Source organism: Pteropus alecto, unplaced genomic scaffold (assembly GCF_000325575.1).
Source record: "Pteropus alecto unplaced genomic scaffold, ASM32557v1 scaffold42, whole genome shotgun sequence".
NCBI classification, from domain to species: Eukaryota; Metazoa; Chordata; class Mammalia; order Chiroptera; family Pteropodidae; genus Pteropus; species Pteropus alecto.
This window is the reverse complement of record NW_006434825.1, coordinates 15,717,653-15,725,182: the sequence shown is the minus strand read 5'-3', so window position 1 is coordinate 15,725,182 and position 7,530 is coordinate 15,717,653. Positions and strand designations below refer to the sequence as shown.

General features: G+C 33.3%; 1 protein-coding gene across 14 annotated transcripts in view; it reads right to left on the bottom strand.

Annotated features, from left to right (window-relative positions):
- Positions 1 to 7,530, bottom strand: part of HYDIN (HYDIN, axonemal central pair apparatus protein) — a 337,481-nt gene that overhangs the window by 237,915 nt on the left and 92,036 nt on the right. The window lies entirely within an intron of this gene.

Genomic DNA, 7,530 nt, shown 5'->3' with positions numbered 1-7,530 from the left:
TTTTTTTTTTTTTCCCTGTGAGATGCCTATTATGAGATGCCTATTATAGCGTTGGTCATTTTCCTTTTGAGTTCATCTTTTGCTTATTGATTTGTGAGATTTTTTTAATAATAAAAATTAGCTCTTTATCATATATGTTGCAACTTTTTTCTGTTGGATTTTTAATTTCTTAATGATGTCTTTCTGAATAAATGTTCTTAGTCTTTATGTAGCCTACTTATAATTATTTTCTTTCTGGCTTTTGAGAATAAGCCTAGATTTTCTTAAAAATTACATTGCATCTCAACTTCTACTTTCTCTTCAAAATGGTTCTTTTCTTAATGAAATTAAAGTAACCATAAGCAGGTCTGGCCCAATGCACTATTTAAAATGAGACATGGGTGATTTTCTTTTTTCAGCAATGATAACTTAGGTTAACTGACTTTCCTGCTAGACATAACTTAAAAATCTGAACAAATGATGAATAAACATCTTCTTAAAAGCACTTCAGAGCCATATGATAATGCAAAACTATCAGGCCAAAACAGAACCCAAAGAGAAAATTGAGCATGGAAGAATGTTTTGACCCGAGGGTATACCACTCTTGGTAATTTTGAGCTATCATTCTTGTAAGGGCAGGAGAGACAGAAATCAAAGTCCTAAGCCTACAGAAGGGGAAGCTTAAGGGGGAAAAAAAAAAAGACTCTCCTCACCATAATCTGAGCCTCAAGGGACTGTACTCAAGATGAGGATGAAGTGGAAGTAGACGAGCCCTAGTACAGTTAAATATTATATTGTATTTGTCTGTGCCTTGCAGAGAACCTCAGTTTAGAAGTTGTGGACTGGCCTTGCCCTCAGAAACCTGAAAGAAGCAACTCATTTCTCTTTGGAGAAAGGTACCTGTATCCAAAGTTTCAAAACTTGATTATTTAAAAAAAAAAAACAAACAACCCACATAGCCAAACATAACCAAGCAGGCAAAGAAACAACATTCTGTAAGTTAGAACCTACAGATAAAAGATAAACAGAAACAGATCCACAAAAATCAGATACCAGAATCATCATATAAACCAATTACATTTAGTAATTTAAAGAAACAAAGAATGAGCTTAATTATACGCAAGGAATAGGAAATAAAAAACTAGAAAATTTGAAAAAGAGCCACACTCTAGGCTCTTAAAAAAATAAAATAAAATAACCTAAAAATTAAAATCTCTAGAAATATGAGAATTTTATTAATTTTATGAAAAAATTAGTGAAATAAAAGTTGGTTCAGAAACTACAAAAGGCAATGGGAGAAAATTAAAATACATGGAAAATGCACAATGAATAGGTAAAAGAATAGGTAGATGGAGTAAAATGATATAAAAGTGTTGAGCTGGAAACTCAGGAGAGGAAAGAGATAATGATGCGAAGACAATATTTCAAGAAATGATAGTTAAGGGTTTTCTAAGGGTTTCTCAAATCATTGGTTTAATAATGAACTTTGTAGAAAAAAGTGCTATTGAGATAACTTGGTAGCCATGTAGAAAAATGATATTAGAACATCAGAATAAAAGTCAAGAGAATCAAATATTTAAATGTTCAATGTGAAACCATAAAAGTAGAACAACATAACTTTAGAGTTTTTGCAAATTTTCTATAACTTTTAAAGTTTTCTGACTGTGACTCAAAACCCAGGTCCCTCTAAAAAAGATTAAGAAAAGTGATTACATAAAAAAGAAAAAAGAAATTCTGCATGGAACAAAAATTCATAAGCAAAAACAAAAGAAAAACTGGGTAAAATATTTGCAACTTGTATCTGAGACAAAAGAAGTAAATCCCCAAATATATAAATAGCTCTTAGAAATCAATAAGACAATCCAATAAAAGAATGGGATAGAATTGTGAAAAAAAGAAATACAAAGGTCCCCTATTTAGATGTTCAATTTTACTCCTAATAAAAGAAACACAACTGAAGATGTACTTATATACCATTCTCCCCATAAACTGGCAAAAAAAAAAACCCAAAAGTTTGAGAACATAATTTGTTTTCAAGGCTGTGGTGAGAAGGCACTCTCATACACTACAGTGGGAATGCAAAATGGTACCATTTTCCCCCAATCCATGGAATTAATTTGGTGACATGGATCAAAATATCTATCAATATTATAAAACCATTTATCTTCTGGCCCACTTCCAAGAATTTATCCTACAGATGAGTCAGAACAAGATCAAGGATATTCATTACAGCATTGTCTTAATAACAATAGAGTGCAAATGACCAAAGTATCCATCAAGAGAAGGCCAGTTAAATAACTTGTGCTACACCTATAAGTAGAATATTGTATAGGTGTTAAAAAGTACACAGTGATATAGAACTCCGGGATATATGGTTAAGTAGAAAAAGCAAGGTTTAGAACAATTTACATAGTATGTTATTTTTGTATAAGGGGAGAATATTAAAATATGTATTCATGTTTGCATCTATTTGCATAAAAACACTGGAAATATATATAAGAAACCAATAAAATGAGAGCAAGGTGGGTTGAATGATGTAGGGTTGAAATAACACCTTTCGATATATACTTTGAAATATTTATTTTTTGAACATATGAATACATTACTTATCCAATATCTTAATGTAAAAGGGGATTATAGGGCCTCAGGAAACTTGTAATAGCACTAATAATGGGAGAAATATAAAATAAAATAACATTTCATAACATCAGATTAACAAAAATCAAATAGTTTGACACTGCAGTTTTGGCAGTATATTGGCAAGGATGTGGAAAAGCAACAATTTTCATATGCTGCTGATGGAAATAAAAATTGGTAAAACCACTTGACTAATCAATTTAGTAGCCAGTAAATCTCAAGATTCATTTGCCCTATAACTCAGCAATTGTACTTTTAAATATTTATCCTTAGGGACAATCTAATACAACTGCACAGAACATATAAAAGAAACTAATTGCAGCACTGTTTGTAATAGCAAAAAAAAATAAGACTATCCTAATAGTCAATAAGAGAATACATAAATTATAGTAATTTCAAATGCTGGAGTGTTTGCATTAGTTAAAATAAATCAGAGCTATCTGTTTAAATCTTTAAAACACAATATTGAATGAAAAAGTCAAGTTGGAAAATGATACATACAGTATTATATCATTTATGTGAAATTTAAAACTACTTGAGACAATAGTATATATTGCTTATGGATAAATAAATATGTTGGAATAGCATAAAATGCAACCAATACAGTTCCTCTGAGGACTAAGACATGGGAATTAGATCAAGAAATGATAACAAGGTGACTTCAAATCTATAATCAGTTATCCATAATATAATACATCTGAAAGAAACGTGTAGAGCAAAATGCTGAGATGTGTTAAATAGAATGGTTGTTGATTATATTATATCTGTGGGTTTGTGGTCATTTGAAGCATTTCATTGTTTAAAATCAAGGAAAAGATACGTCACACAAATTTAGGGGTCAGTGAAATTAACGTCATCAACTTGAGCTGCTTGCTGCAAAACAGTTCCTTCCCAGAAATACAGCAAGGGCCACTATATTCTTTTCTAGAACCATCTAATATTCATTTTTTCACCACTATCTTCCAAAAATCATCACATATGCAAAGTGAAGGGAACAATAACTCTTTTCTTGTTCCCACAGCTGTTGAAGTGCTTGCTTTTTACACCTACTTTCGTGAAGACAAACTTAAAAAGGGTCTCCTGGCCCTAGCTACTTAGAAGACTGATGGGATGGAGGGCGTGTTATGCCTACGAGAATGGATAAGATTGCTGTGCCTCAACAATCGTGTCCTTGGAGCGCTGTGCCCACACACTGGCTCCTTTGGGGTTTCTGGGGTTCAATGCCGCAATCACTGTAGATGAGGTTAGCTACCATCATTTCTTACGTCCTAATAAAGACATATTTTGTGGAAGGTCTCATTACCTCTTGCTAGTTTTGCTCTTATCAATCTAGCAAAAACAAATATGAACAAAACTAATATTATCAAAAAAAAAAGGGAAGCTAGCTATATACATAATACATTTCATACTGTGGTTTCAGTACTTTCAGACAGCAGAGGACAGTAAATAAAATATATGAGTGGAGCCCTTGATTCTCTAGAGAACTAAAAAGTTGATAGATGGAGTATTTCTCATCTCTTGGTCTCAGCAAGGTCAAATTCACCAGTCAAATGAATTGCTAAATCAAACTTCTTTGGAAGTTCTCTTTTTCTGAAGGGTTCAGGAAACAAATTATGGGTCTAGACTGAATTCACCCAGCACATCAGTGGCAATACCAAAATTGGTATTTTTAATCTGCAATACAGAGGTATAGGATTATAGGAAAAGTGCTGAACTCAGATGGTGCCAAAGACCTGGGTTCAAATCCCAGCTTTCCTTAAGTGTACAGTCAGTCGTTCAATGTCTCTGGGCTTCGGTTTGCTGATCTCTACAACGAAGGTAGTTAAATAGATGTCCTCTAATGTCCCTTTAAACACTAAAACCTAATGACTTGGGAGTCTTCACTTTCTGTGTAATTTATGGACCTTATTCCACTTCCCTAAACAATCCCTGACCATCTGTGTTCTCGCTTCTGCTATTCCCAGTCCTAAGTTATGGAATAAGAAACAATAAGAAACAGAAAAGAAAACCAGATCAAAAAATATTTCCACTGCCTCTAAGTCATGTTAAAACATTTGCTTCTTTTTCAACAACTATATTTTGTTAGATTTTCTAATTATAACAGCACGCATTTATAATAATCACATAATTGAAACAAAGTTTATGCAGGTAAGTCTGCATAGGTATACTCAGATATGTATTATTAAGCAGTTTCAAGATATCATATCACATTCCATTACTTACTATACTATATTTTGATATTCCCTTATTGGCCTTAGGAGAAAAAATAATTTCTTTATGGTTTATTAGAGTAAAATACATAAATGACCATAAGCTGCTCTGTGAAGTACTAATATTAAGACTGCTTGTATATTTAATAACAATACATCACCACACTCTTAGGGGAAAAGCCTACTTGACAACTTCTGACTCCTGAACTGAAATATCTCCTCTTCAGTAAGACACACGATACTTTTTAAAATGCTGAATAAGTGCATTAGCTCTATATCTTGATTATGCCAGTGGTTAATGTCACCTCTAAGATGACAGCAACCTCACTAGGCACTAAAGAAAAACACTGCTATGTTCTTACATCTAGTGTTCATTCAAGTAACCAAAGGTTCAATAAGAATGTCTCTTTTAAAAGCCTGTTCTGAATACCAATATCTCTTTAATTGCAAGAACACTGCTTCAAACTCTAGTTGTTGAAAAAGCAAAACCCCCTGGCTGCATTTAATCAGGAATATATCCAGTGGAGGATCAGCAACTAAAGGGCATAAACACAACTGTTAGAAGTGTGATTGAGTACTTCCCACTGAGGAGTATAAATGTTCCTCCTTCTGGAACATTGTTTGAGGAAGTATGAAGAAAACCCATGTTAAATTTCCCTCCTTGAATCAATTTATACTTCAAACAGCTGCAGAAAGTTCAATTAGATGCTTATTTAGGGAGATGGGAAGCCAATGATCATGGCTGCTTGAAAAGGCTGCATGATTAATTATTCAGGCGGTCATTACCGCTTTCCACTAATGAAAGCTTGGCTATAGGTTCTGGTCATTGATAACCCACAATAAAGATGAAAGCATATTCTTATCAGCAGTTCATTTCATGTAAAGAAAATTGCTAGAAGACAGTTTACCTCTGTCTGCAATCTTTAGAAAATGACTTTATTCATGAACCAAAGTTGATACTAGAACCTCAGGGTATGGAAATTAACTTTTCCATGGATGATTAACTTTTAATACACAAATATTAATTTTCTTTAGCACAGAATTATAAATGTAAGTATGATGTCAATCCAAGTACTTACATAAAAGTAAAATTCAGATTGAGGAACGCTGGGAGAATGCAGCTGCATTTCAAAGTCAAGGGATTTGACTTTGCATATGTAGTGATATGTAGGAAAAATGTATATGTAGTAATATGAGAGATTAGCCCTAAACTTCAAACAATCTGAAGTTCCATAATAGATACAGTGGAATACTGCTCAGGAGTAAAAAGGAAATTACTGATAACACACAACATGAAAAAACCTGAAAAACATTATGTCATATAAAAGACATCAGTCACAAAAGAATATATACTGTATTGGTTTGTTTATTTTAAATCCAGCAATAAGCAAAACTAATATAAGATGATAGAAATCAGAACCTCTAAAATGGGGGATGAATGAATTGACTGTAAAGGGGCATGAAGGAACTCTCTGAGGTGACAGATGTTCCATATCCTGAATGGAGTGGTGGTTACAGAGGTATTTACACTTGTCAAAACTCATCAGACTGTACATTTAAGATTTGTGCATCTTATTGTATCTATATTATACCTCAATAAAAATATAATTAAAGTTACATCAAAACCCAATGACTATGTAAGACTAAATCTAACCATAATGTTCAAGATTTCTACCCAGAAAACTACTACTGAGGGTAATTAAATAAAACCTAAATACATGGAAGGATAAACCATGTTTATAGTATAATATAAAGAGAATCATAAAGTAGTAGGAAAGGATGAACTACCTTATAAATAATGCTGAACAGATATAGATATAAATTGGAGTCAGTCTTAAGCAGCAAATTAAACTGGAGATTGAAACATCTAAAATACTCAATAAAATATTTTTTAAACTTCTTTAAAAATAAAGACATCAAAGTAAAGTGAAGAATAGCAGGAAATAATATAGTGCAAAGGCTTTTTGCCCTAATGGCTTTTGTTAACTCTTGAACTCTTATTTTAACTATTGCTTTGTGTGCCTAGGATAGCAGATAAAGTCCAGGGTCCAGTCAAAGGGGAAATGCTAAATCCAAAATTTACAAAGCATGAAAGTGTACAAGATATGATGGGGTTCAGGACACACTATCCCAACATATGGCACCTTGGCATATTGAATATTTCAAGATGAAGGAATCTGAGAAATGGCAGATGCAGGAAGGATTTTCTGACCTTCCCTTGAGGCAGTTCATAAGATCCTCGTGTGAGAGGGGACCTCCTATGCTGAGATGACAGGAGCATCCTTATCTGCAAAGGCTGAGGGATACTGAGAGGAATCTGAACAAACAGGCCTTGCTGTTTCCCCCAGTTTACTACATTTAGCTCATACTCTCTTTTGTTCTATCATATTTTTCTACAACTGTCCACTCTCCATCAAACCTAGTACAAAAACACTCAGGTTTAACCACTTCTTCAGGTCTTCATTTCCTTATGAATGGCTCCTATTTCACATAAAACTTATATTAAATAAATTTGTATGTTTTTCTCTTGTTCATCTGTCTTTTGTTAGAGGGGCCCAGCCAAAAACCTAGAAGGGTAGAAGAAAAAGCTATTTTTCCTCCTCTACATATACCATGGTTGGAAACCATCAGAAACAAAAAACAGCGAGAGAGAGAGAGAGAGAGAGAGACAGAGAGACAGAGAGAGAGACAGAGAGAGAGAGAG